Consider the following 24,950-nt stretch of genomic DNA (forward strand, 5'->3'; position numbering starts at 1 on the left):
TAAAAAAAAAAAAAAGAGCAGGGATTTAAACTCCAGGAATTTCAGTCTGCAGGACAAAAAAAAAAGAGACTTATTTGAAGCTTGGGTAGGTCTGGATTTTCAGTGTCTACAACCTTCCTCCTCCCTAAAATAACACTTCAGCCGTGGTGAGGGAAACCTTGGGCCAAGTTTTACAACTTAACCACATGCAGAAGTGCTTATGCAACTGCTGCCTCCAAAATGAACTCGGATTTCAGGCAGAAAAGGAGAGTTTGGGGACACTGAGGGTGTCAGACGGGTCTGGCACCTTTGGGGGCTTCACACCTTGGCTTCTGTGCTTTGTGGTGGTGCCAAGAGGGAGCTCAGAGGGTTTTCTGTGCCTCCCTGGATGTCATTTGAGGTTGGGCAGGAGGGAACTTCAGGAGATGAGCAGCACCTCCTCGAGTTACTGTCTACAGGTTAAAGCAACACCAGAAAAAAACGGAGAGGGGTTTAAAAAAAAAAAATAGATATAAAAACCCCAGGCCCTTTTTTTCCAGCTGGTTCCATCTGTGTGGTCTGCCCTGCTGGGGAATTGCTGCTCTGGGAGATCTCCACAGCTCCCACAGGGCTGAGGGGGCTTTGGGGGGTTCATCAGCCTCTTTCTGCTGGAGACCTGAAAATTTGGTGCTTTGGAGGTTCTGGTGGCCCCTGGGTGTGTGTTGGACACAGAATCCCTGAAAAGGAGCACGGGACCAGCACAGGGAGTGACAGCAGAGGGCTGGAGCTGAGCCCTGGCTCTGTCCCAGCCTAATGGATGTGCAGGGCTGGCCTGCAGCCCCCGGGGTCAGCAGAGTTGTTTTCCTCAGGGATTTGGGAAATCTCAGCTCGGCTCTTCCCCCGTCTGCTCTGCGTCCCGAGAGCCAGAGCAGATGATAAACCCATCCCCTCCTGAGATCTCAGCTTTTTATTCCTTGTTTCCCTCTCACACAATGGCACCGGGGCCTTCCAGAGGCGGTTTGTGGCTGTGGGCTTCCAAAGGGAACGGAAAAGTTAAAAAAAATTAAATTAACTGATTAAAAATCATCCATTCCAATCAGTGGGAGGCTCCAGGGGCCTCTGTCCTGCCTGGTGGAGCTGGGCTGGGACAGGCACCAGCCCTTCCTGATGGCCAAGGTGCTGGGAATGGCTCCAGGGTGGGCACACTTTGGGATCTTTCAGGATTTTCTCTTATTTCCTATTTTATCCACAACATTTCAGAAGATGCAGTGCAGAAAAAGGAGGATTTCATGCAAATGAAGGGGTGAGGAGAAGAAAATCCAAATTGTTTTGGCTCTGGGATCTCCCAGGGTTTCCCTCTCCAGCCTGTGGAGACGGGGAAGGGAAAAGAAGCAGGAAAGGAAAATCCCAGGCAGGGAAGGCACTCAAAGCACAGAGCTCTGCACAGGGACCTTGAGCTGGATTTGAACAACCCTCAGGGGATCCACTGCTCCCTCCGAGTGCTCCTTCCACAGCAGCCTCCCCCAGCAGGGCCAAACTGGGGCATTAATTCGGCTTTTCCCTGCCGCAGTGGGGAGCTGAGGGAAGGGGCAGCTCCATCCCCGTGCCCAAATAATGCCCTGGGTTTGTGTTTCTCTCTTTGGGAGCATCTGGGAAATCCTTTGCTTCCAGCAAGTGGAAATGCAGGGAAGGATTTCTGGGGCTGAACAGGGCAGGTGGGTCCTGTGGGGCAGCCTCGTGTGTGCCACGCGCTCCTTTTGTGTCCCCTGGGAGGGGACTGTGGGTACGAGGGGCTGGATCCAGGCTTTAATGTAAAACCTCATTTTTTAGTGAGCCACTGAGGCCAATTCCTGCCAAATGCCCCCCTCTGCCTCTCCCTGCAGCCATTCCCTGGGATTCCTTTGGGATCGTGCCCGGGATGTGCCAGCTCTGCCCTCCTGGTGCCAGCTCTGGGACCCTGGGCACAGCCCTGGGGATTGGAGGTGTGGAAATCCCATCCCATTCCCAGCCTGGGCACAGCCCTGGGGATTGGAGGTGTGGAAATCCCATCCCATTCCCAGCCTGGGCACAGCCCCGGGGATTGGTGGTGTGGAAATCCCATCCCATTCCCAGCCTGGACACAGCCCCAGGGATTGGAGGTGTGGAAATCCCATCCCATTCCCAGCCTGGACACAGCCCTGAGGGACTGGTGGTGTGGAAATCCCATCCCATTCCCAGCCTGGGCACAGCCCTGGGGATTGGAGGTGTGGAAATCCCATCCCATTCCCAGCCTGGGTGTCTCAGAGGGCCTCAGGGAATGCAGGGCAAGGCAGTGGCAGCCCCCGAGGTGGTGCTGACATCCCTGATAAAGCTCAGGGAGCTCTCTCCAGCTCCTCAGCCTCAGTGCTGGAGTTTAATGAGCTCCAGAGCTCCAGCACGACCCCGTTGTGCTCCCAGAGCTCCCGGGTCATGGAGAATGAAGGATTCCTTTCAACACCACGGAAAACCCATGAAAAACAAGCTCCAATCACCCCGAGCCCACCCTGCCTTCCACCCGCCTCCGAGTGCTTGCCAGGAACCTCCTGGAAGGGAAGCCCAGGGCTGCAGAGCCGGCTGTGCACGAGTTTGGGGTGGATCTTTGATCCCATGGATCCTTTGGGGGATCGATCACCAAACCCTGGGATCCCCTGGGAATTTCCCTCGGGCTCCAGGGCTCTGTCTCCTCTCCACCCCTGGGGCAAAGCTTTGAGCTCTGAGCTCCACTTCTGTCCTGTTAATTTTCCTAATTAAAGCCCAGCCAGCTCCAAGCAGAGGTGGATGACAGCCTGTGCCAGTGCTTGTTCCTGCTCCTGCCATCTGGAGCAACATCTCCCCTTTACCTCCTCCTTTTCCGCCCTTTTTCCCCTGTCTTTTCTCCCCTTTTCCCCTCCTTTTTCCCCTAATTTGTCTGATTTTAATACAACAAAACACCGCAGGGCTGCTCCACCTCAGAGCCCCCAAATCTGAGTTTATTCAGCCCAAATCTCCCACACTGGTGCCGTGCTGAGCCTCTCAAGGTCCTGCTGCCTCCCCAGCCGTGCCAGGCCCCGAGGTGCCAGCCAGGAGTGGGGGTCACTGTGGCACTGTGCCTTCACTGCAGGAGCCAGTTAAGGTCACCCTGAAAAAAACCAGCTCCTAATCTGGAGTTAAGTCAGGCTTTAAGGGTGTGAGGAGCTCCCAGGGCTCGAAGTTGTCCCTTTTGGAAAGATTCCAAAGGTCAGCTCCTCAGGCTGGGATTTCAGCTGCCCCTCCATGGAAGATATCCATGGACAATTCCAATATCTTGGATTCAAGGGGTTGGGGAGGGTTGAAAGGATGGGGGAGAAGGAATCCGTGTCCTGATTGCTGGAATTTCCAAGGTTGGACCCTTTGGATTGTTCTTTTCCTTGACCTCAGTGAGAGGTGCTGGTGCTCCCAGCAGGGAGGGGAACATCCCTGAGCTGGGATTTTCCACGGAGCTTGAGCTGCTCCTGCACAAAATTCCCACTGCAGTTTGTGAGCCTTTGGTGCCTGCTCCTTCGCAGGTCCTGGGGAAAATTCTGCCAAAACCCAAATGTTCTGCCACCCAAAATCCAGCCAGGGGCGAGGGGCAGCTGAGGAAAATCCCCGTGGAGTGAAAGATGCCGGAGCTCCTGGATCAGCCGTGCACAGGTTCATTAAATCCCAGTCCAGGCCTCTGTGCTGGGCTGGAAGGGCCCGGGATGAGTGGGCTGGAGGGAGGCTGAGCTCAGCCAGAGGCAGAAACGCTTCGGTTCTGCTCAGTTCCACGGGCCAGAGCTCCAGGTGCCTCTCCAGGCTGGGACTGGCTGGTGGGGAGGGTGATCCGTGTGTGCAGCTTCCCTTGGGATAATCCCAGCCTTGGGCAGCTCCGCTCGAGGTGGGAAAATGGGCTTGGAAGCTCCTCCTTTGAAACCAGGGCAGCCCTGTTGGTTGTTTCCTTGGGATTTGGTTCCACCAGCTCCCGGGACCTGTTTTCCACAGGAATCTGGATCTCAGAACGATGGGAGCAGAGCCTGCGCTCAGCCTGTCAGCTCTGGGGAACCATAAAAAAGGAACTGAGAGTTCAAGCAATCAAAACCTGGAAGCCTGGAGAGGGAAGGTCATGGAGACACCCTCTCCATGGCAGGACACTGTGTTTTCTGGGCCTGGGCTGCTCTGCCTGGCTGCAGATCTCTGGCACATCCCGCATGGACTCTGTGGAGCTGCAGGAAGCAGCTCAAACTCGGGATAAACTCGGGATTTTGAAGCAAGACCAGGTGTTAATGAAGGCTCAGGGAATGTTTCAGGTGCCTCCTCCCTCCCTGTCCAGAATCCAGCTCCAGCAGGATGGAGGCTTCCTCAGGGAATCCCAGGCTGCAGACCCAGGATCTCCATCCCAGGCAGGGAATTTGCTTTGATTTCTTTCTGCCACACTGATCCCACAGGCGGGGAGATTCCAGCTCTGAGCAATCCAGCATGGTGCCCAGCATGGGATTGGTTTCCTTCCCGCAAACCAGTCTGGGACTGGTGCTGGCAGAGGAACTGGGTGGAAACAATTCCCAAGATCTTCCCTCACAGGGCACAGCAGCCCTGGGGCTTCAGGGAGCTGCTCCAGCATTCCTGTGGCATTTCCCCATCCCTGGAGGTGTCCAAGGCCAGGCTGGACAGGGCTTGGAGCACCCTGGGACAGTGGAGGGTGTCAGGGTCGGAACAAGGTGGGCTCTGAGGTTCCTTCCATGCCAAAGCTCTGGCAGAGGGCTCTGTCCAGCTTTACCAGGTGGGAATGGGCTGGGAACGATTTCTGCAGCCTGGAATGGGGCAGAGGCTCTTTGATCTCCTTCCAAGCCTTGGGAGACCCTCCCCACTGAACCCCCACTGCTCCCACTGAGCAAATCCAAAGATGATTTCATCCCTGCCCTGTGGCCCAGCCAGCCCTGGAGCCAACAGGAACGTGGCTTCAGGAGCTGGGGAGGGTCCCCAGGATCCCAAAATCCCAAAAATCCATCTGGATCTGAGCTCTGTGCACACAGCCAGGATCTGCTCCAGCTCCCTCCAGCCCCAGTGAGCTGGAACCACCCCAGAGCTCCCCGTGCAGACAGACTGGGACAAACTGGGACAAACTGAGACAAACTGGGACAAACTGGGACAAACTCTCCTCTGCAGGGTCTCACCCTCAGCTGGAGCAGTCCAGGCCCTCCGGGGGCTCATGGCCCTCTCCTGTGTCTGTGTGTTGGGGAATGGAGCTGATCCCTGTCAGGAAGATAAATGTTGTCTCTGAAGTTCTGATAAGAAGGATGAAATGTGTCCTTTGTGCAGGGCTCTGCAGAGGTTTGGGGGGGATGCAGTTGGAAAATCAGGATTAGGCTTGCCAGGAGCACGGGGGCTGATCCAGGGGTTGGATTTTTGGGAGGGCAGTGGATGTGAACCCTTCATTTGGAGGTCATTTCCTCGTTTTCATCCCGTTTCCATCCTGGTGGAGCAGTATTTCTGGGGGATCCCTTAAACTCAGGGATGTTCTGATGGGGAAAATCTTAGAAGCAGAAGGGCAGATCCCAGAAATTCTGGTTTTCCCTGGAAAAACTTCCTCCATCCTGCTCCCACAGCTGGCGTCCCCCTGAGGACACCCCTCAACATCTGGGGGTGTCAGGAGGCTGTGGCTCCCCAATCCCAGCAGAATCCAGCCTGGATTCACCCCCTCTGCCATTTCAGCAAAGAAATGTCCTTAAAAGTCGTGCTGAGCCCTTTTTAGGCAGTGTAGGTGGTGAGAAACACAAAATTTCCCAAATAAAACCAGCAAAATGCTGGGTGGCAGCCCCGGTTCCCTTGGCTTCCTTAAAAACCCAGCTCTTGATGGATGTGCTGGAAAGTTTCTGAGATGCTGTTTGAAGTCTGGGCCGGGTTTATGTTTTATGCAGGAATTTGGCTACGGGAAGTCTCGGTTCTTTCACGTATTTTGTATCAAAATCCCTTTATAGACCAAATAATCCCTTTTCCATGGCCGAGCCTCTGCCCCGTGCCCAGATTGCTCCAACCGGCTCATGCTGCTGAGATTATTTCTGTCTAAAAGACAATTCTGTCCCTTTTCTTTCATTGTTTGTTTGTTTGGGGTTTTTTTGTGGTTTTGGTTTGGGGAGTTTTATTTGTTTTGGTTTGGTTTTTTGTTTGTTTTGGTTTGGTTTTTGTTTGTTTTGGTTTTTGGGCTTTTTAGTTTGGTTTGGTTGGGGTTTTTTTTCTGGTTGGGTGTTTTTTTTGGGTTTGGGGGTTTTTGGTGGTGTTTTTTGTTGTTTTTTCGATTTTTTGTTGGTGTTTTTGTTGTTGGTTTTTTGGGGTGTTTTTTGGTTGGTTGATTGGTTGTTTTGGGGTGGGTGTTTTTTTTTTTGTTTTTTGGGGGTTTTGTTGTTGTTTTGGTTTGGTTTGGTTTGGTTTGGTGGTGTTTTTTTGGTTTGGTTTTGGTTTTTTTGTTACATTTCCAGCCTTGTGCTCTTTTCCAGGGACATTTCCACGGGGTATTTTCATGGGAAAACCCCCAGGAATTTCTAGGGCTGGAACTGCTGGGGGAGTTTGGGTTGATGAGGAGCTGGGAATGCTCCGAACACGAGTGAGCTGAGCGTGTCGGTGCTGCTGGAGCTCCGGCTTCCCTTCCAGCGGCGTGTAAGGAACTAAATACGGGAAAAAAAATAAATCTGTGGGATCAGGGAAGAGGAAGGGGAGAGGAGGAAGAGGAGCAGAGCTGGAGCATCCCCGGGTCCAGCGCTCGGAGCCGCCTCCGCTGGCACTGACGGGAAATTCTCGCCAAAAATTCCTGCGGGTTCGCAGCTCCCGGGCTGCCGGGGGCTCGCAGCGTCCCCGGGGGCAACCGAGGGGAATCCCCCCCTCCATCCCCCCTCCATCCCCCCTCCATCCCCCCTCAATCCCCCCCTCCATCCCCCCCTCCATCCCGCCGTGAGGAGCGGGCGAGGCTCTGATCACATCCCCGGCCCGGCCGTGGAGCCCCGCGCTGCCCGCGGCACCGGGAGCATCCCCGGGATGGATTCGGGATGTGCCGGGAATGTGCCGGGATGTGCCAGGAATGTGCCGGGGATGTGCCGGGATGTGCCGGGGATGTGCCGGGATGTGCCGGGATGTGCCGGGGATGTGCCGGGATGTGCCGGGAATGTGCCGGGATGTGCCGGGATGTGCCGGGATGTGCCGGGATGTGCCGGGAATGTGCCGGGATGTGCCGGGATGTGCCGGGATGTGCCGGGATGTGCCGGGGATGTGCCGGGATGTGCCGGGATGTGCCGGGAATGTGCCAGGATGTGCCGGGATGTGCCGGACAGGGAGCGGGGGATGCGCTCCGGCAGGGACAGAGGATGAGCTGCGATGGCAGCGCCTGGGAGAGGGGATGGAGTTCGCAGCGCTCCCAACCCTCAGCTCTTTCGCAGTTCTGTGTCGGGAATGAGATCCCAGGGATTGCAAATCCCGGCTGGATTTGTGTCCTGAGCCTTGCACAGGCGTTTGTGCTGCCTGGAGAGCAGGGAAGGTCCCAGCCTGGCTTTGCAGGAAAATCGGGAGAAGGCAAATTCCTGACTGTCTGAGCCTGACCCCCCCGGCTGTCCCCTCCTGTCAGGAGCTCTGCAGAGCCACAGGGTCCCCCCTGAGCCTCCTTTTCTCCAGGCTGAGCCCCTTTCCCGCTCCCTCAGGATTCTCCAGCCCATTCCCAGCTCCCTCAGGATTCTCCAGCCCCTTCCCAGCTCCCTCAGGATTCTCCAGTCTCTTCCCAGCTCCCTCAGGATTCTCCAGCCCCTTCCCAGCTCCCTCAGGATTCTCCAGCCCATTCCCAGCTCCCTCAGGATTCTCCAGCCCATTCCCAGCTCCCTCAGGATTCTCCAGTCTCTTCCCAGCTCCCTCAGCCTCACCAGAGTTCCAAATGAAGCCAAACTGAGCTTCCATCCATCACAAACCTCTCAAAACTCAATTCTATTTCACAAACAGCACAAGGCTGCTCCCCTTGACCAATCCTTTGTCCCAAGGCTGGGTTGAGGAGCCAGGTCCAGCTTTGCCTGAGCCCTTGGAGAGGCAGCCCTTGGAGCCAGGTCCAGCTTTGCCTGAGCTCAGGCAGCCCTTGGAGCCAGGTCCAGCTTTGCCTGAGCCCTTGGAGCCAGGTCCAGCTTTGCCTGAGCCCTTGGAGCCAGGTCCAGCTTTGCCTGAGCCCTTGGAGAGGCAGCCCTTGGAGCCAGGGCCTCTCCCGACCTTCCTGGGGCGCTCACATGTGCGGAGCAGAGCCGGAGCCTCGCCCGCCCCGAGTGCATCATGACCTCTGTTAAACAAACACTTGCTGTAATCGCCTCCAGATCTGCCCTGGCTTTGATCAGCTGCAGGATCACTTTATCTTATGATATAAATATGTAAAACATCCATTTGTTTTCGGGCAGGATGCAAATAAATCATTGCGTAAGTTCGGGCCCGAGCGAGGAGTGCAGCCGTGGCTCCAGAGCTCCTCAGGCTCCACCTCCTGGAAGGTCACTCCCGCAGGAGCGCTTTTCTCTTCCCTCCTTTGCTTTATTCCAGTGGTTCTGTCACTCCTGGACAGCTCTGGGTGTCCCCAGTGGAGCAGTGACACCGCTGCTGTCCCATGGAGCAGCCCCTCCATCCCTCCCAGTCCCATCCAGTGACCCCCAGAGCTCCAAAAGCAGCTTCAGAGCCCTGCTGGGGTCACTCCCAAGGCTTGGTGGTCATCAGTGTGGTGGTCACCACTGTGGTGGTCACCTCCCAGCCCTGCCACCCATTCCATGCTCAGCTCGCTGCCAACACCCCTTTGTTGGAATCATTTGCACAGGAATCATTTCTTGGGCAAAGAGGAATTTTTAACCCTCTGGCTCTTTTCCAGCCTCTTCCCACAGCCCATTCCCATCCCAGCCCCTGATCCTGGTGGGATCCCATCAGGAATTCCGTGGCTGTGACCCCCCAGCCTGGAGCCCTTCCCCAGGGATGGCCACGGCTGGAGTTAAGCAACAATTCCCAGTGGGAAGCTGCTGGGAGGCTGCTGGGGGCTTTTACAGAGGTTAAGCTGAGCCTGGAGCTCAGCAGCTCCTCTGTGGTGTCAGCCAGGCTGAAGTGCTTGGTTGGTTGATGGGAATTTGGGATTTGGGCTTTCCCCAGCTGAGATTCCTCAAAATCGGCTTCCTCTGCCTGCTCCCGACCCAGGCATGAGCACAGCCCTGGTTAGGATGTCAGGGAAGGGAATCTCTTGCCAAGAGATTCAGGAAAAATTATAAAAAACAACAGCTGATGGCTGGGGAATCTCATCTGCTGAGCCAGGAGAGGCAGATGAATATTCCCATTTTTCCAGAGCTGAGGAAGGATCAGGGGCTCCACCAGCTGTGTTCTCCAAAGGTCTGGCAGCCCCTTCCCAGAGAGAAGGGATTTGGGGCAGTTCTGGCTTCATTCCCACTTGTGGCCTCATATCCACCTTCTGCAGGTCCTGGATTTTAGCAGACTGCCCAGAAAAGCCATGGATTCCTCATCCCTGGAAGTGTTCCAGGCCAGGCTGGATGGGCTGGGAGCACCCTGGGACAGTGGAAGGTGTCCCATGGCAGGGGTGGGACTGGATGGGGTTTAAGGTCCCTTCCCACTCCTCTATTCCGTGATTTTTCCTCATGATTGAAAGGATTTCCCAGTCCTTCTCCTAGACACTCTCTGCATTTTGGGGCAGAGCCATGCCCGTGCTCCCATTTCCCCGAAGAGCCCAGCAATTCCAGAGGAGAACGTGGAGACAGGAAGGGGAATCAATATTCCAGTGTGCTCCAGGATGTCCTGGGAGGGGAGCACAGGGAGCTCTGGGAAGATAAGATTGGGTGCATAGAACAGTGCCAGGTGATTAATGAACCTTTGTCCTGGCAGGGAGATAAAACCCTTGGAGCTGCTGCCCCTGCTCACAGCTTTTCCATCACTTTGGAAATATTCTTCCTCGTTCCAGAGGTATTTCATTATCTGTCTTTATCCAAGGGCAGATGGAATTGGAAATCTCCCCCAGCCCCGTTTTGCTCTCACATCAGAGCTCCTCCCTTTGCTGTTTGTTCTGTTTTCTGCCCTCTGCAGGCTCCGGAGTTGGGAGAAATCCACATCAGTCCCTGATGTCCCACTTCTGCTCCTTCCCAGATCCCAGCAGGGCATTCCATCTCCTGGCTGCCCCTGCTGATGGATCCTGGCTGTTCCCAGGGCTGCATCCACACCACAGCTCGGTCATTCCACAGATTTTCACCTGGAAAAGAGAGGGGGGATGAGGCAGAGCCCCCAGGGCACTCCCAGGGTGTTTGAACCAGGATGGAGTGGGAGAAGACACTGGGATCTGGATGGGAAAGCTCTGGAGCCTTTGGAGCTTGGAAAATCCCTCTTCTCCTTTTCCAGCCCAGCTTTCTCCTCTCTTCCTTTCAGTTTTGCCACAGCTGATCCAAGGAAAAGCCTCATGACAGGAACAGGCTGGGATTGCTCCCTCTGGGAGTTCTCCGAGGGGCTGGAAGGTTGAGGACACTGCTGAGAAGTTGGGAGTGGGATGGTTTGGATGCTGGAAACCTCCATTTTTCCATGGAGTTCCCTTGGAATTCTTGTCCCATGATCAGCACAACCCGTGGCACTGTCCCTGGGAGGTGAAGCTGTTCACACATACACAGAAATTGTATTTTCTCTCTTTGGAATTTTTCTCCAAACTTTCGGCTGCAGAGCAGGTTGTGTTTGGTAACTTTGTCCAGGAACATCCCAGACAAACCTGTGGATGCTGGAAATGCCATTTCCCTCCGTTTTGGCAGATTTTACAGGGTCCAAGCACAGACATGAGGAGCTCAACTTCCCTGCCAGGTGAAGACTTGGAACAATCCTTAGGAACATTCTCTGCTGGAATGAGTGGTGTTACTTTTATCCCCATTAAATTCCTGGATTTCAGTGAGTTTACTCCAAATTTATTTCCAGGACAGGCCCTGGAGTAACCTGGGATGGTGGAAGGTGTCCCTGCCCATGGAATAGGATGAGTTTAAAGGTCTTGTCCAACCCAAACCAGCCTGGAATTCTACAATTCCACACCTTGTGAGGTCACAGCCAGGCTGCCAAAGGAAGATAAATATCTTTAAATGTTTGCTGCCTGCTTGGATGAAAGGAATGTCAGGGCTTGAAATAATTTCCAAGTGGAAAAAATAAGACTATTTTGGGAGAGGTGGGAAGGACACGGCAAATCCAGGGATAAAGGTGTGGCAGGGACAGGGGGGCTGTAGGGAGAAAAACAGGGATGTGACACCTGGAATGGCTTCCCACTGCCAAAAGGAAAGGATAGATGGGATTTGGGGAAGGAATTCTTCCCTGTGAGGATGGGGAAGCCCTGGAATGGATTTTCCAGAGCAGCTGTGGCTGCTCCTGGATCCCTGGCAGTGCCCAAGGCTGGGCTGGATGGGGCCTGGACCAGCCTGGGCTGGTGGAAGTTGTCCCTGCCATGGCAGGGGTGGGATGGGATGATCCCTTTTCCCCTTCTTTTGGAGAAAACCCCTGGAAAAGGGGAAAACCCCAGCGAGCAGCTGCTCTGGGGATTCTCTGTGCAAGGCTCAGCACGAGGCAGGAGCAGAGCATCCCTTGAGCTGCTCAGGCTCCCTGAGGAGGGACGATGGAGGAATCCATCCACCCGTGGACGGGTCCTGGAAGGGCTCTGGGGAAACCCATCCACCCATGAACGGGTCCTGGAAGGGCTCTGGGGGAATCCATCCACCCACGGACGGGTCCTGGAAGGGCTCTGGGGGAATCCATCCACCCACGGACGGGTCCTGGAAGGGCTCTGGGGGAATCCATCCACCCACGGACGGGTCCTGGAAGGGCTCTGGGGGAATCCATCCACCCATGGACGGGTCCTGCAAGGGCTCTGGGGGAATCCATCCACCCATGAACGGTCCTGGAAGGGCTCTGGGGGAATCCATCCACCCATGGACGGGTCCTGCAAGGGCTCTGGGGGAATCCATCCACCCATGAACGGGTCCTGGAAGGGCTCTGAGGGGGATCCATCGATGGGAGCTGCCAGGGCCCTTCCTTGGGCGCCTCCGGGTGGGGCCAGCAGTGACCGGGAGCGGCTGCGGGAGATTCTGGGGATGGAGCAGCCCCGCCCATCCCATTTGCCCACCTGGGCTCGAAGCCGCCCATAAATTCTGGTTCCCTTGCACGGGCCAGCTTTTGGTGACGGTGCTGCAGGGGCCTGGCGCTTATCCCTCATTTTTTGAGTTTAAAAGTGAGTTAGAAGATGGGTTTCCCCCTCCCGAGGGGCTGCAGAGCTCTTGGCGACCGCCTGGATTTGGGGGATGAAATTTTGTCGCCTCTTTTGGAACCTTGGGCACCTTCCAGCACCGTCCTTCAGGTCAGTGAGGTGTGTGTCCCCTTCTTCTAATTCCCTCTAGAAATCCATTTTAGCTGTTGGCACGTGGCTGTAACGAATCTTTGGCTTTTATTGGGCTGGGTTTTGCTGCTTTCCTCTTTTATTCCTGTCCCTGTGTCCTGTGAGCTCTGCCTGAGCAGTGTCCCTGAAATCGGAATTTTGGGGTGTCTCTGCTCCCCTTTGGAAAGACACAACATTCATTAAAAAATCTTATTTTAAAAATTATTATTACAATTTAAAAACCGAATTCAATCCCCCCTCCTGCTCTCTGGACACGGCTGGGTTTGGTTGGATGCTGGAATTTTTGGGGGGAGCAGGAGTGACCCCATCCCGGGCTCTGCCCCGCCCCAGCTTTCCCTGCTCCTCCCCTCTGGAAAAAGGGGGAACAAACGCGCTCCGTGTTCCCCTGGATGCGCTCCTGGTGAATTGTGCGGGGACAGCAGCGCCTGGGGCCGAGCCGGGCTCCCGGGAAGGTTTCCCTGGATTTTTTGGGGTTTATTTTGGGGTGCTTTTCCCCCCCTTTGTTTGGAAGTCGCTTCTGCTTTCCCTCCCCAGGGAGCGCCCTGCGCTCCCAGCTGGGATCACTGCGGCTCATCAGCACCAGCCCCGGCTAATTAAGTCATTAATGAACCTGGGCTGCGCCGGTGCCGCCACTTTGGGGCTAATTAAGGAGAAACGGCCCCGGGGATGCTGCTGGGGCTGTCCTGCCCCAAAGGGAAGGGGCATCAGTGGAATGAGGGGTGTGGAACCCCAAATCCGTGCCTGGAGCGCCTCTGGCCGGGTTTGTCCTGGGCAGGGAGCCCGGATCTGCTCCCCTGGGCACCTCCTGTGACCTGATTGAACCTGGAAACCTCCTGAGCTGCGGGTTTATCCCAAAAAATCCACCCTGCCTGCAGGTGGAATGTTGGGTACCTGGAGAGCTTTAAGGCTTTTTTATGTGTCCACAGGGTCTGAATATTTCTAGGATTAAAGAGCAGCTGAGCTGGGCTTTTAAATTCTTAAATTTTTTTCTTTTTTTTTCTTTTTTTTTTTTCTTTTTTTTTCTTTTTTTTTCTTTTTTTTTCTTTTTTTTTCTTTTTTTTTCTTTTTTTTTCTTTTTTTTTCTTTTTTTTTCTTTTTTTTTCTTTTTTTTTTCTTTTTTTTTCTTTTTTTTGAGAGCCTCTCATTCAGTTGTGAGCTCGCCTTCACCTGTCAGGTGTTTGAGTTTCACAAACCTCATTTGGAAGTCCTGGAATTTTTGGCTGCACTCTTGAACCTCTGCAGCAACTGCTCGTACCCGGCCTTTTCCTAGGGAAAAAAAAAGGAGGTGTTTCCTAAGGGAAAAAAAAATAATCTGTTTTCTCAGGAACTCCTTTCCTGCTCCTCCAGGGGCTGCTGCTGGGAGGAGGAGGTGGGAAGAGGGAAATCCCTGATTTGGGAATTAGCACTGGGGGAAACTGGGAGGGGGAGCTGCTGGGGTTTTGGGAGCCATGGGAAGGCTGAGCTGGAACAGAGACTGGACAGAGCTAGAGAACAAAATAAATATTTATTAAAAGGCCTTTAGGGCACACCTTGGGCAGGACAAGAGCCTGGCCAGGGCTGCACCCAAGGTGGACCCAAAATGGACCCGAAATGGACCCAAAATGGTCCCAAAATGGTCCCAAAATGAACAAACGCTCACGAGGTCTCACACTTTGATAAGTTTTGGTCCATTAGCACTTTGGGGTTTAATTGTCCAATTCCAGCTCCAGGCTGTGAGGTCCCATCCTTCTTGTTCTCCCTCCAGCCCCCCTTGTTTGTGTTTTGGGGCTGAAAGTTGTCCTTGGTGTGCAGCAGGAGAAGGATTTGTTTTGTGTCCCTGCTGAGTGACCCTGACTGTGAGCTCAGAGCTGCACCCTGGGCAGCAGAGCCTGAAATACAAGAAAATAAAACTTGAGGTATCAAGGGGAAGCAGGAGCCGGTGCCTCGATGGTTGGAATCTGCTTTAGGATGTGGGAATGGTTTGTTTTCCTAACTGGAAAATTCTTCTCCTTTATCCCAAGGCAGGCATTTCCTTCCTAACTGTTATAAATACTAACACAATATTCCGATTAAAATTATAATTTGGTTTATTAACAAAAAGATCGAATTACAGAATTTCGGTAAAACCACCCACAGCGGAGATATTTGACTATTTTTACCCGGGAAAATGTCAAGGGTGAACCGGGACTCAGTACCTGGCCCACTGCCGTCCCCCCTAGGTCACAAATTTACCTTGTTCGGGGCTTTTTATAAAGTTTTTATACACTTTATCCCGCCTCTGGCAAAAACTTCCTCATAGTCCCTTTGTGTCCAAGCTGTTATTCACATTCATGGTTGTCTCCGCTTAGCTGAAAGGAGTTCCTCCTCTCCTGAGAGGTGTCAATTTTTGGGTTCTATTGAGTGTATTGACCCCCTGGCTGATGAATGGTAAAAATTCATCTCCGGAGCTGTGGGTGATGTTCCTCTAATGGTGATGTTCATACTCACATTTCAGGTGTTGGCTGAAGATAAAGATCTGATGGCTCTGCCATCCAGGGAGGAGAACACTGATGGTTTATTTTAATGTGTCTTCTCCTGGTGCTGAAGAGACCCATTTTCCCATAAATCCTTTGTCTCTTTTCTGAATGTCAAATTCCAGGGTGGTGCCTGCTTTTGTCTTAAATTTTCAAGGCAGACTGAAATTTATATTCTCATATTCCACATATATACAGTGATTTTCATCGTTTTAATATGTCATAACCTATAAGAACATGAATTAACATCCCATATTTTTCACACTAACTGAACAGAAAAACAAAAATTTTGAGGGGGGGGAGGTAAAAATCCCATGTTTGGTGAAGAATTTTGCTGTTGGAGGCAGAGATTTGGGAATCCTGGCCCCGAGGGAGGGGCAGTGTCCCCGCCGGGGGTGGCAGGGCTGGGCTGGGTGTCCTGAGTGAAACCAGTCTGGGATTTCCCCCCATCCCTGGAGCCTGAGAAGGGAATTTCCTGGCACCTGGAGCGCTCGGGGATCTCAGGGAGAGATGGGGAGGAGCAGGACCTGCCTCATCCTCCCTGGATCCCAGTCCTGGCAGCTTTTCCAAGCGGCTGCCCAGCTCCATTTCTCCCTGCTGACCCCAAATTTCCCCTGGGATGTGCAGAAGAGCCCCCAAAGCTCAGGAGGGCAGCGGGGGCACTGCCAGGGCTGCAGGAGCTGCACATCTGCAGCACAGCTGGCTCAGCATCCCGAGCTCAGCTGGGGCAAATGTGGAAATAAATGGATTTTCTTTAGGATCAGGTTGCAGCACAGCCCTGCTCAATGAACATCCCATTTTCCCCAAATGGAGGAAGCCAATCCTGCAGGTATCAGTGCATCTTTTAATGGCCTTGCTCTGAGAAACTCAAGGATTCTGTTGAAATGGGATTTTAATGGTTCCTCCCTTTTTCCTGCTTCTCCCTGCAAAGCCTTTTGAGCTGGGATTGAGGCAGGGGATGGTTGGAATGCTGGTTCTTTGTGGGCAGCCCAGTTAAAATCTAATTATCCTGGTTATCAGTGGGTAAAAGGCTCTCTGAGAGAAAAGGGGGTTTTTATTTCTATTTGTTTGACAGCAAACCTGAAATGCATCACTTGATACCATAACTGAGCTCTATTCACCCGTTTCTGCCATTCCAACAAAAAACGGGAAGTTTGATGCTCCCTTTAATGCCAAGAACTACAAAAAAGGTCAATTTAAGTTTTACTGGCTCATTAATTCAAGCTGTTCACTCAAAGTGCATCTTTCCCATGCAATGGCCTGGCCTAAAAATGTGCTTTATTTGGGTTTGGAGATAAATGGCTCATCCAGGGAGAGACTGCGGGCTCTGGAGGAGATCCTGGATCAGAGATATGTGGAATAAACCCAGCAAAACGGGCACGGAATGCTGCAAAAGGGAAAAGTTTGCAAAATCCAGGGTGGGAATGTGGCTGCAGCCCCTCGGTTGTGGTGGGCTGGGGGAGTTTCCCCTTCAGGATTTGTTTTTTTGCTGCCATGAGGTGAAACCTCCCCTCAGCCGGGCTCTGCTCCCAGGGGACAAGGGGCAGCACAAGAGGAGCCTGCCCTGGGTTGTGCCAGGGGAGGTTTGGGTTGGATTTTGGGATAAATTCTTGCCCAGGAGGGTTGGCCAGGCTGGCACAGCTGCCCAGGGCAGCGGTGGAGCTCCCATTCCTGCAGGGATTGAAAAGCCACACTGAAATAGCAGAATTTACAAATTTACACCCCCAGCTGCCATAAAACTTCTCAAATCAGGGGATGTTGTTCTTCTCTGCCCTCCCATCCCCATTTTCCTGCCTCTGTCTGCCCCAGGTCCTGCAGCTGCTGTGGCACCCCAGGGTCCAACCCTGCATCTTCCCAAATCCACCCCAAAACTCTGGCCCTGGGAGAGGGAGGAGGGTGGGAAGCTCTGCTGGGATGGATCTGGACCCCAGGGAGGGAGGAGAGGTTATCCTGGAATTCTTTTGTCTTTATGGAGGCTAAAATCGAGGTGTTGTCTTTAGAACCAGTTTTATATCCCTGTGGAAAACAGGGAAACTCACCCCTGGGGCTGGAGGGCTCCAAACCCTTCCTGGCTCTGGAATTCCTCCTGCTGGGAGCTCCACCTGTGCCCTGGGATGGGAATGCTGGTGGAGGGAAAGTTAAAAATGCCCAGAAAACAAAAGCTGGGCTTTGTGCAGACCCAGAGTGGTTGAGTTCCACACAGGAATGAAAACAAGACCTCGGAGGCCGAGGGTTTGTTCCTTTGGTGTTGGAGCTTTTTTCCCTTTTTTTGAATGGAATGGAGTCAAAACATGAGGTTTTTGGATGGGAAAGGCTCCCCCTCCCAGCACTCTGCCTCCCTCCATCCCTCTGGAGGGATCACGCTGGACCTGGGATTCTGTTCCACCAAACATTGTCGGAATTAATCCCAGTCCCTGTGGACTGCTTGGGCAGAAAACATAAAGTTCCTTCCACGCAGCCAAGAGGAACCGTGTCCTGAGCTTTAATCCCCAAAAAAATCTGGGATGCAAAGCTCCACTCCCAGCCAGCAAAGATGGTCCTGCTTAAATCCAGTGCCACAGAAAACTTCCTGTGCCTGATTCCCTGAAATATTCCCTGAAATTGGGATGGTGGGGGCACAGCTGGTGGCTCTTGGATCTGCAGCCACCAGGAGGGGCTGGAATGTCCCCGCCTGCCAGGAGAGGAGCCCTGGGCAGTGCTGGCACCGAGGGTGATCCCGTTGTTCTCCCTTCCCTATGGATAAGGGCACAGCCTTGATTTTCCAGAGGGCTCCAAGCCTTTTCCAAGCGTAATTCCTGGCTTGTGGAGCCTTGGGGAGAGGCTGGGGCTGCAGGAGGGGGTGGCTGCCAGCTCTGCTATAAAAACACTGCCTTGATCCAGAATCCCTTGGGAATCAGCCCCGGCTTATCCCGACATTCCCAGGGGATCTGCCCCAGGGGCTGAGGGGGAGCCTCCACTGCAGGGTGGCTTTTATCTGATCCCAGAGTGGATCCAGAGCACGTGGAATGTGTTTTTATCTGATCCCAGAATGGATCCAGAGCACATGGAATGTGCTTTTATCTGATCCCAGAGTGGATCCAGAGCATGTGGAATGTGCTTTTATCCATTCCCAGAGTGGATCCAGAGCACGTGGAATGTGCTTTTATCCATTCCCAGAGTGGATCCAGAGCATCTGGAATGTGCAGGGAGCTTTGATTTCCTTGGAAAGCCATCGTGGCCAGACCTGCTGCCACATGGTTGGGTTTTTTTTTGTGATCTCAACTCCCGGATCCTTTTGGAGGAGTTCAGGAGGAGCTTATCCAGCTAGGAATGGCTGGGAGAATCCATGAATTTCTCAGACACCTGCGAGGCTCTGGAGGAGGAGCTGGAGCATTTCTCCAGCCTTGCTTTCATTCGTGCAGGGCTGCAGTTCATCAAGCCCTGTAAATATTTACACCCTGAGCATTCCAAAGCCTGGCTGTGATTCCATGGGGTGCAACAGGGAATTCCCTGGTGGTCAGGGGGGCAGGTTCCCCTCGGGATGTGCCTGTGATCCCGGCAGGAGCTCCCTGATTCCCAATCCCTGGGATTCCCCCGTGGATGCCCCGAGCCCGAAGGATCTGCAGCTCTGCCAGCCCTGAGCAGCAATCAGGAGCTGTTCCCAGAAAATCACGGATTTGGAATAAATGAGGGAATGGAGGGGGGTGTTTGGCTCGTTTCCCAAGAGCTGTGGCTCTGGGTGAGGTCATGGAATGGGCTGGGTGGGAAGGGACCTCAAAAATCCTCCAGTCCCACCCTGCCATGGCAGGGACACCCTCCACTGTCCCAGGCTGCTCCAAGCCTGTCCATCCCAGCCTGGAGCACTTCCAGGGATGTGTCCCCTCACCTCAGAGCCAGTGGTGGCTCTGATGGATTAGGATTTGTCGGGATTTTAGTGACATTTGGATTTTGGGCCTTGTTCTTGCTGCTCTAGTGAACCTGGTTGGTTTTTAAGCCATCAGGGCCAATGGAGAACACTGGGAGTGACAATCATGGAATTACAGAATTGTTTAGATTGGAAAACACCTTTGAGATCATTGAGGCCAAGCATGTCCTGAAGTTTTAGGTGTTTAACTGGTAATTTTATTTTTTTAACTGGGAAAATTGAAATAAAATGGCCTTTCCTGAAGGTTTTTCCAGATTCTGCGGAGTAAATGGAATGTGTGGCCTTTTCTAATATCTGTATTCCCCAAAAATTCCCTGATTTGGTGCCTGAAGGGATCAGCTGCTGAAGGAACCTGTCCATGCAACTTCCATATGAAAGGTTTCCTTCGAGACTGTTACAGATTTTTCTTCCAAGCCTTTTATTTGTTGGAGTGAACTATTTTTGGAGAATAAAAGGAGGCAGAATTAATATCATTAATTATTAATAATATTTCAAAATTATTTATTATTATATTTATTATTATCAGAAGTTCCTGGTGTAAAGAAAAATACAACCTTAAAGTCTCTACTACTTAACAAATGGAATTACTGATGGCTTTAATGAGTTAATTATCTTTATTTTATTCAATTAGAAAAGATCTTTATTTCAAGAGTTAACAGAATATTAATTTTCCTTCTCTCCTTTTCCAGGCAGGATTATTGACTCCACGCTGTGGGAATTCACCTCCTGAACACCTGCCCCAGGTACTGCATTTCTTTCATTGCATTTATTTCTGTGTTGCTTTCCCGTTGAATGCCGCTTCCGAAAGGTTTTAATGCTGGAATATTTGTGCTGTGCTTGGATTTGAATTCTGCTTTTGGAGGTCTGGGCTCTGTATTTTACCCACTGGCATCCCAGAATTTAATTTCAGGAGGAGCTGATGGATCCCGTGGAACAGAGATGTTGTGCAGAGTGAATTGAGATTCTTGGAGGCCAAATCCCAGGATCTTTATTCCCAGATATCTTTATTCCTGGATTATGTGGTGAGGGCCCTTGAAGACAGAGATGTTGTTGTGCAGGGTGAGTCAAGGTTCATGGAGGCCTTGGAAAACCTGGGAGGTTTATTCTGGTTCTTCCCAAAGCTCATGGTGAGGGCCCTTGGAAGCAGGGATGTTGTTGTGAGGAGTGAGCTGAGGGGTTGGTGTAGGCCATGGAAAAACCCAGGATCCGTATTCCAGTTGTTCCCGAAGCTCATGGTGAGGGCCCTTGGAAACAGAGATTTGGTTGTGAGGATGAAGGGAATGGAGGCCTGGCCAAACCCGGGGTCTTCATTCCCAGTTACTCCTGGGTCGTGTGGTGAGAGCCCTTGGAAACGGGAGCATCACGTGAGCTGAGGGGTCCATGGAGGCCTTGGAAAAACCCAGGATCTTTATTCCAGTTGTTCCCAAAGCTCATGGCAGGTGCCCTTGGAAGAGGGGATTTTGCTGTGCCTGGAGGTTCACGGAGGCCTTGGCAAACCTGGGATCTTTATCCCGGAGCAGCTCTCCCTGTGCCTGTGTAACTCAATCCTCTTCCCAGCTGCTCCTGATCCCAGCTGGAGCCTGTCGGGAGGAGCATCCCCGTGGCTCCAGGGTCTGCAATCCTTTCCTGCTCCTGTCAGCCAGAGCCCCCCGGCCCTTCCATCACGGCGGCGCTCCGGCGCGTGCCGCAGCGCCCCGGGCTGACTGCGGAGGGCTTGACCAATTTCTGCGATGGTTTTCAGATGGGGTTTTATGGGTTTATGAATTGTTACCTCCGTTTCCTCTCCTAAACGAGGCTGCAGAAGCGGGGAGGGAATCGAGGCCAGTTCTCCCTCTTTCCCAACACGGGGAAGCCGATCCCGTGCGCTGCTCCCGTCACGTGTGGATGTTTTCCAATCCCAAACCCGCTGCTGGTGCTCCGTGCTCCTTTGTTTATTCCCCAGCCGCCGGGGATGAGCGCAGAATCCCTCTGGCAGGAACATTTGTGGGAAATCGCATCACGTTGCACGTTTGCACCAGGCCAAATCCACCAGAGAGCCCCCGGCGAGCGCTCGCGCGGCCACGGAGCAGATTCTGTTCCCATTACTCACCGGAGAGGCTCGCTGGATGTTTATAGCTGTTGGGTGGGCAAGAAAGTTGGGAAGAGCTGGGATTCTTTGATGGTTGAGGCTGGGTGGGAATGAAAGCAGCTGGCCTGGGTTGAGTAATGGGGTGGCAGTGGTCGCCCTGACTCGTGGTAACTCATTTCTCACTGTGGTAACTCATTTCCCTCTGGAGTAACCCATTTCCCTCTGGAGTAACCCATTTCCCTCTGGAGTAACTCATTTCCCGCTGGAGTAACTCATTTCTCGCTGGGGTAACTCATTTCTCACTGTGGTAACTCATTTCTCGCTGGAGTAACCCATTTCTCGCTGGAGTAACTCATTTCTCACTGTGGTAACCCATTTCCCTCTGGAGTAACCCATTTCCCTCTGGAGTAACCCATTACCCTCTGGAGTAACCCATTACCCTCTGGAGTAACCCATTACCCTCTGGAGTAACCCATTTCCCGCTGGAGTAACCCATTTCCCGCTGGAGTAACCCATTTCCCGCTGGAGTAACTCATTTCTCGCTGGGGTAACCCATTTCTCACTGTGGTAACTCATTTCCCTCTGGAGTAACCCATTTCCCTCTGGAGTAACCCATTTCCCTCTGGAGTAACTCATTTCTCGCTGTGGTAACCCATTTCTCACTGGAGTAACCCATTTCTCACTGGAGTAACCCATTTCTCACTGGAGTAACTCATTTCTCACTGTGGTAACTCATTTCCCTCTGGAGTAACCCATTTCTTGCTGGAGTAACCCATTTCTCACTGGAGTAACTCATTCCCCTCTCCCTGTGGTGACTCGGGTTTGCCTGCTCCGAGTCACTTTTGTGGGTTGTTATGACTCGGCCTAAGAGTCATAACTCGGTGGATTTGCCGGGTCAAAGGAGCCGAGAGTTCTTCGTTGGGGAAACTTGGGGAGTTTATTGAGTTTATTGAGCAATTCCCACCTAATGCCTGTGATCCCAGGGAGCTGCTCCTGAGCCATGGTTGGTCCCAGATTCTCTGCTCCCGGTGCCCTGCACTGATGGATAATTCGGTGTTTTCCTGCCTCTCTCCTTGGAAAATACCGGGAGAAGCAGCTGTGGCTTCAGTGCTCAGATTGGACTTGACAGCTGAGTAAAGCATCCCTGGATGGCTCCGTTTTCCTCCAGGGGAGGAGAAGCCCCAATAAACTGTTCCAGTTGTGGTTCTGGAGACAAATTTGGGCTCTGGTGGAGGCTTCTCGAATGGAGGTCAAGCAAGGATTGCCTCATGCTTGAAGGATTTGCCTGACAAAGGTGGCTGGAATGAAGCCGGCTGTTTTTCCGGAGGGCTGGCCGTGTATCTGAGGAGAACAATTAGTGTTTTACAGGCTGAAGCCGCACCAAAGGGATCCAGAACTGGCTGAGACATCTGAAATAGAAATATTCCGAGTCAGGGAGCCCTCAGGAGTCCGGGAGCCCTCAGGAGTCCGGGAGCCCTCAGGAGTCCGGGAGCCCTCAGGAGTCCGGGAGCCCTCAGGAGTCCGGGAGCCCTCAGGAGTCCGGGAGCCCTCAGGAGTCCGGGAGCCCTCAGGAGTCCGGGAGCCCTCAGGAGTCCGGGAGCCCTCAGGAGTCCGGGAGCCCTCAGGAGTCCGGGAGCCCTCAGGAGTCCGGGAGCCCTCAGGAGTCCGGGAGCCCTCAGGAGTCCGGGAGCCCTCAGGAGTCCGGGAGCCCTCAGGAGTCCGGGAGCCCTCAGGAGTCCGGGAGCCCTCAGGAGTCCGGGAGCCCTCAGGAGTCCGGGAGCCCTCAGGAGTCCGGGAGCCCTCAGGAGTCCGGGAGCCCTCAGGAGTCCGGGAGCCCTCAGGAGTCCGGGAGCCCTCAGGACTCAGGGAGCCCTCAGGACTCAGGGAGCCCTCAGGACTCAGGGAGCCCTCAGGACTCAGGGAGCCCTCAGGACTCAGGGACCTTGGTGCTGGGGCTCGCTCTTGTTCCATCCCCGCACCGATGACCCCGAGTGCTGATAAATTCCTGCTGCTGGAGCTCTGCACGGCTCTGCCCTGGCTGGGAAGTGAGCAGGGAGCTGTGCCTGTGCTCCGGGAGCTTTGGGAAGCTCAGCCCATGGAAATGAAAAGGGCTTGGACAGAGCTGGAACTGGGATTGAGGCAGGGGATGGTTGGAATGCTGGTTCTTTGTGGGCAGCCCAGTTAAAATCTAATTATCCTGGTTATCAGTGGGTAAAAGGCTCTCTGAGAGAAAAGGGGGTTCTTATTTCTATTGGTGTAACAGCAAACCTGAAATGCATCACTTGATACCATAACTGAGCTCTATTCACCTGTTTCTGCCATGGGATTGAGGCAGGCGGGTGCTCCCGATGGCACTGCCAAGGGAATAAAATCTTTGGGAAGGGCAGGGAAAGCTCAGTGGGGTGCTGGGATGGGTGAGAAGGGACACCTTGTGTCCCTCACCAAACTGTGGGGGACTAATTTCTATTTTTCTTTTCCAAATGATGTCAAAAAGCAGAAGTTAATATAAAAAAAGGGCTAAAAAAAAAAAAAGAGAGCAAGAGATTGAAAAGCTCTTAATCTACTGCATTTCTGAGGGAAAAAAACCCCTAAAATAAATGGAGTGACTTGGTATTTATGCACTGGGATCGTTTTGAGAGAGAAAACTTTGGAAACGGAAGGATAAGATAGAGTGAGAATCCCAGCTGGAAGCTCAACCCCAGCACGTTGTGCCTTGGCCCCAGCCCAGGGCGTGCGGTGGAAGTGCCACGGAGGATTTGCTGTCCCCTGCTGCTCCTCACACCAGGCCTGACGGGGGGTGCTCAGCCAGGAACCCAGGTTCAGGATTTTGTGTCGTTTCGGGGTTTTATGGAGCCGGGAAATGGGATTGCTGGGGAGGTGCAGGAGGTCAGCACAGACGAGTTCATGGTCCCTTCAGGACTCACAGCTTTGTGAAGAAATGCACTTGAAAATCCTCTCGTATTCCAGGGGAAGGGATTGTTGTTCCTGGAGATTTACACGAGACAGACTTGGAGCCACAGCAAGGTCCTTGTCACGGGGGTGTCCCACCTCGAGGTGCTGGCTCCTGTGTCCCTGGGGTGCTCCTCAGGGGAAGGAAGTTCTGGGAGCTGATGGTGCTCGTTACTCTAATGAGTTTTCTCTCATTAGACAAAATTTGGGGCTGAGGGGTTCCTGGGTTTGCCCTGAGCTGGCTGTGGCCCCCGGGGTGGCAGAGCAGTGTCCCCAGGGTGGCAGTGCCACGCTGCCACAGCGGACTGGGAATGCCCAATTCCAAATAACATCCAGCCCAGAAAGAGGAAAAAACCCAAGAAAGCCGCCAGGATGACAGGACTGATGAATTTTTTGCCCACTTAGCTCCGAGATTTGCAAAGCTTTCATGGGAACGGGAGAGAAATCAGCTGCTCTGGGGTGAGGGGGGCAGCAGATGGAACGTGGGGACATCTCCCTGTGCCATCAGTGGGGACATTGCTGTCCTCACAGGAGCCGTGCAGACGTTTGTTCTTATCCCAAACACGGCGATTTCCTGCCTTCCTCCTGCTCCAGCCTGCCTGTGCTTCCCCAGGAACCCCGCAGCAGCAGGAATGTGGCATCTGTCAACGGGAGCTGCAGGGGAGCAGCAGGGGAGCTGCAGGAGAAGCTGCAGGGGAGCAGCAGCACAGGAGCTGCAGGGGAGCGGCAGGGGAGAGCAGCACGGGAGCTGCAGGGGAGCAGCAGCACGGGAGCTGCAGGAGGAGCAGCACAGGAGCTGCAGGAGAAGCTGCAGGGGAGCAGCACGGGAGCTGCAGGGGAGCAGCAGCACGGGAGCTGCAGGGGAGCAGCAGCACAGGAGCTGCAGGAGGAGCAGCACGGGAGCTGCAGGAGGGGCTGAGCGTGTCTGAAATGATAACAAACCCCTGCACTGCTCCCCAGGCTGCAGGAGCAGGGAGGACGTGGGGAGCACCAGGATTTGGGGCTCAGAGGGCAGAGGGGGTGGCAGAAATGCAGGGGACAGGAGCAAACGCCAGTCTGGGGTGGCCCAGGGTTGCTCTGGGGTGGCCCAGGGGGACCCAGGGTGGCCCGAGGTGGGTCTGGGGTCACCGAAAGGAGATTTCAGCAGGGTTTTGAGTCTGGGGCAGCTGCAGCTCT

The 24,950-nt window shown here is 53.6% G+C and overlaps 1 protein-coding gene across 1 annotated transcript in view; it reads left to right on the forward strand.

The window, feature by feature from the left end:
- Positions 1-24,950, forward strand: part of ZNF469 (zinc finger protein 469) — a 176,302-nt gene that overhangs the window by 6,730 nt on the left and 144,622 nt on the right. Inside the window, exon 3 of the mRNA XM_063410759.1 lies at positions 19,447-19,500. The gene's annotated coding sequence lies outside the window, so the exon portion shown is untranslated. The remainder of the gene's footprint in view (positions 1-19,446; positions 19,501-24,950) is intronic.

Source organism: Prinia subflava, chromosome 13 (genome assembly GCF_021018805.1).
Source record: "Prinia subflava isolate CZ2003 ecotype Zambia chromosome 13, Cam_Psub_1.2, whole genome shotgun sequence".
In the NCBI taxonomy this organism is placed as follows: domain Eukaryota; kingdom Metazoa; phylum Chordata; class Aves; order Passeriformes; family Cisticolidae; genus Prinia; species Prinia subflava.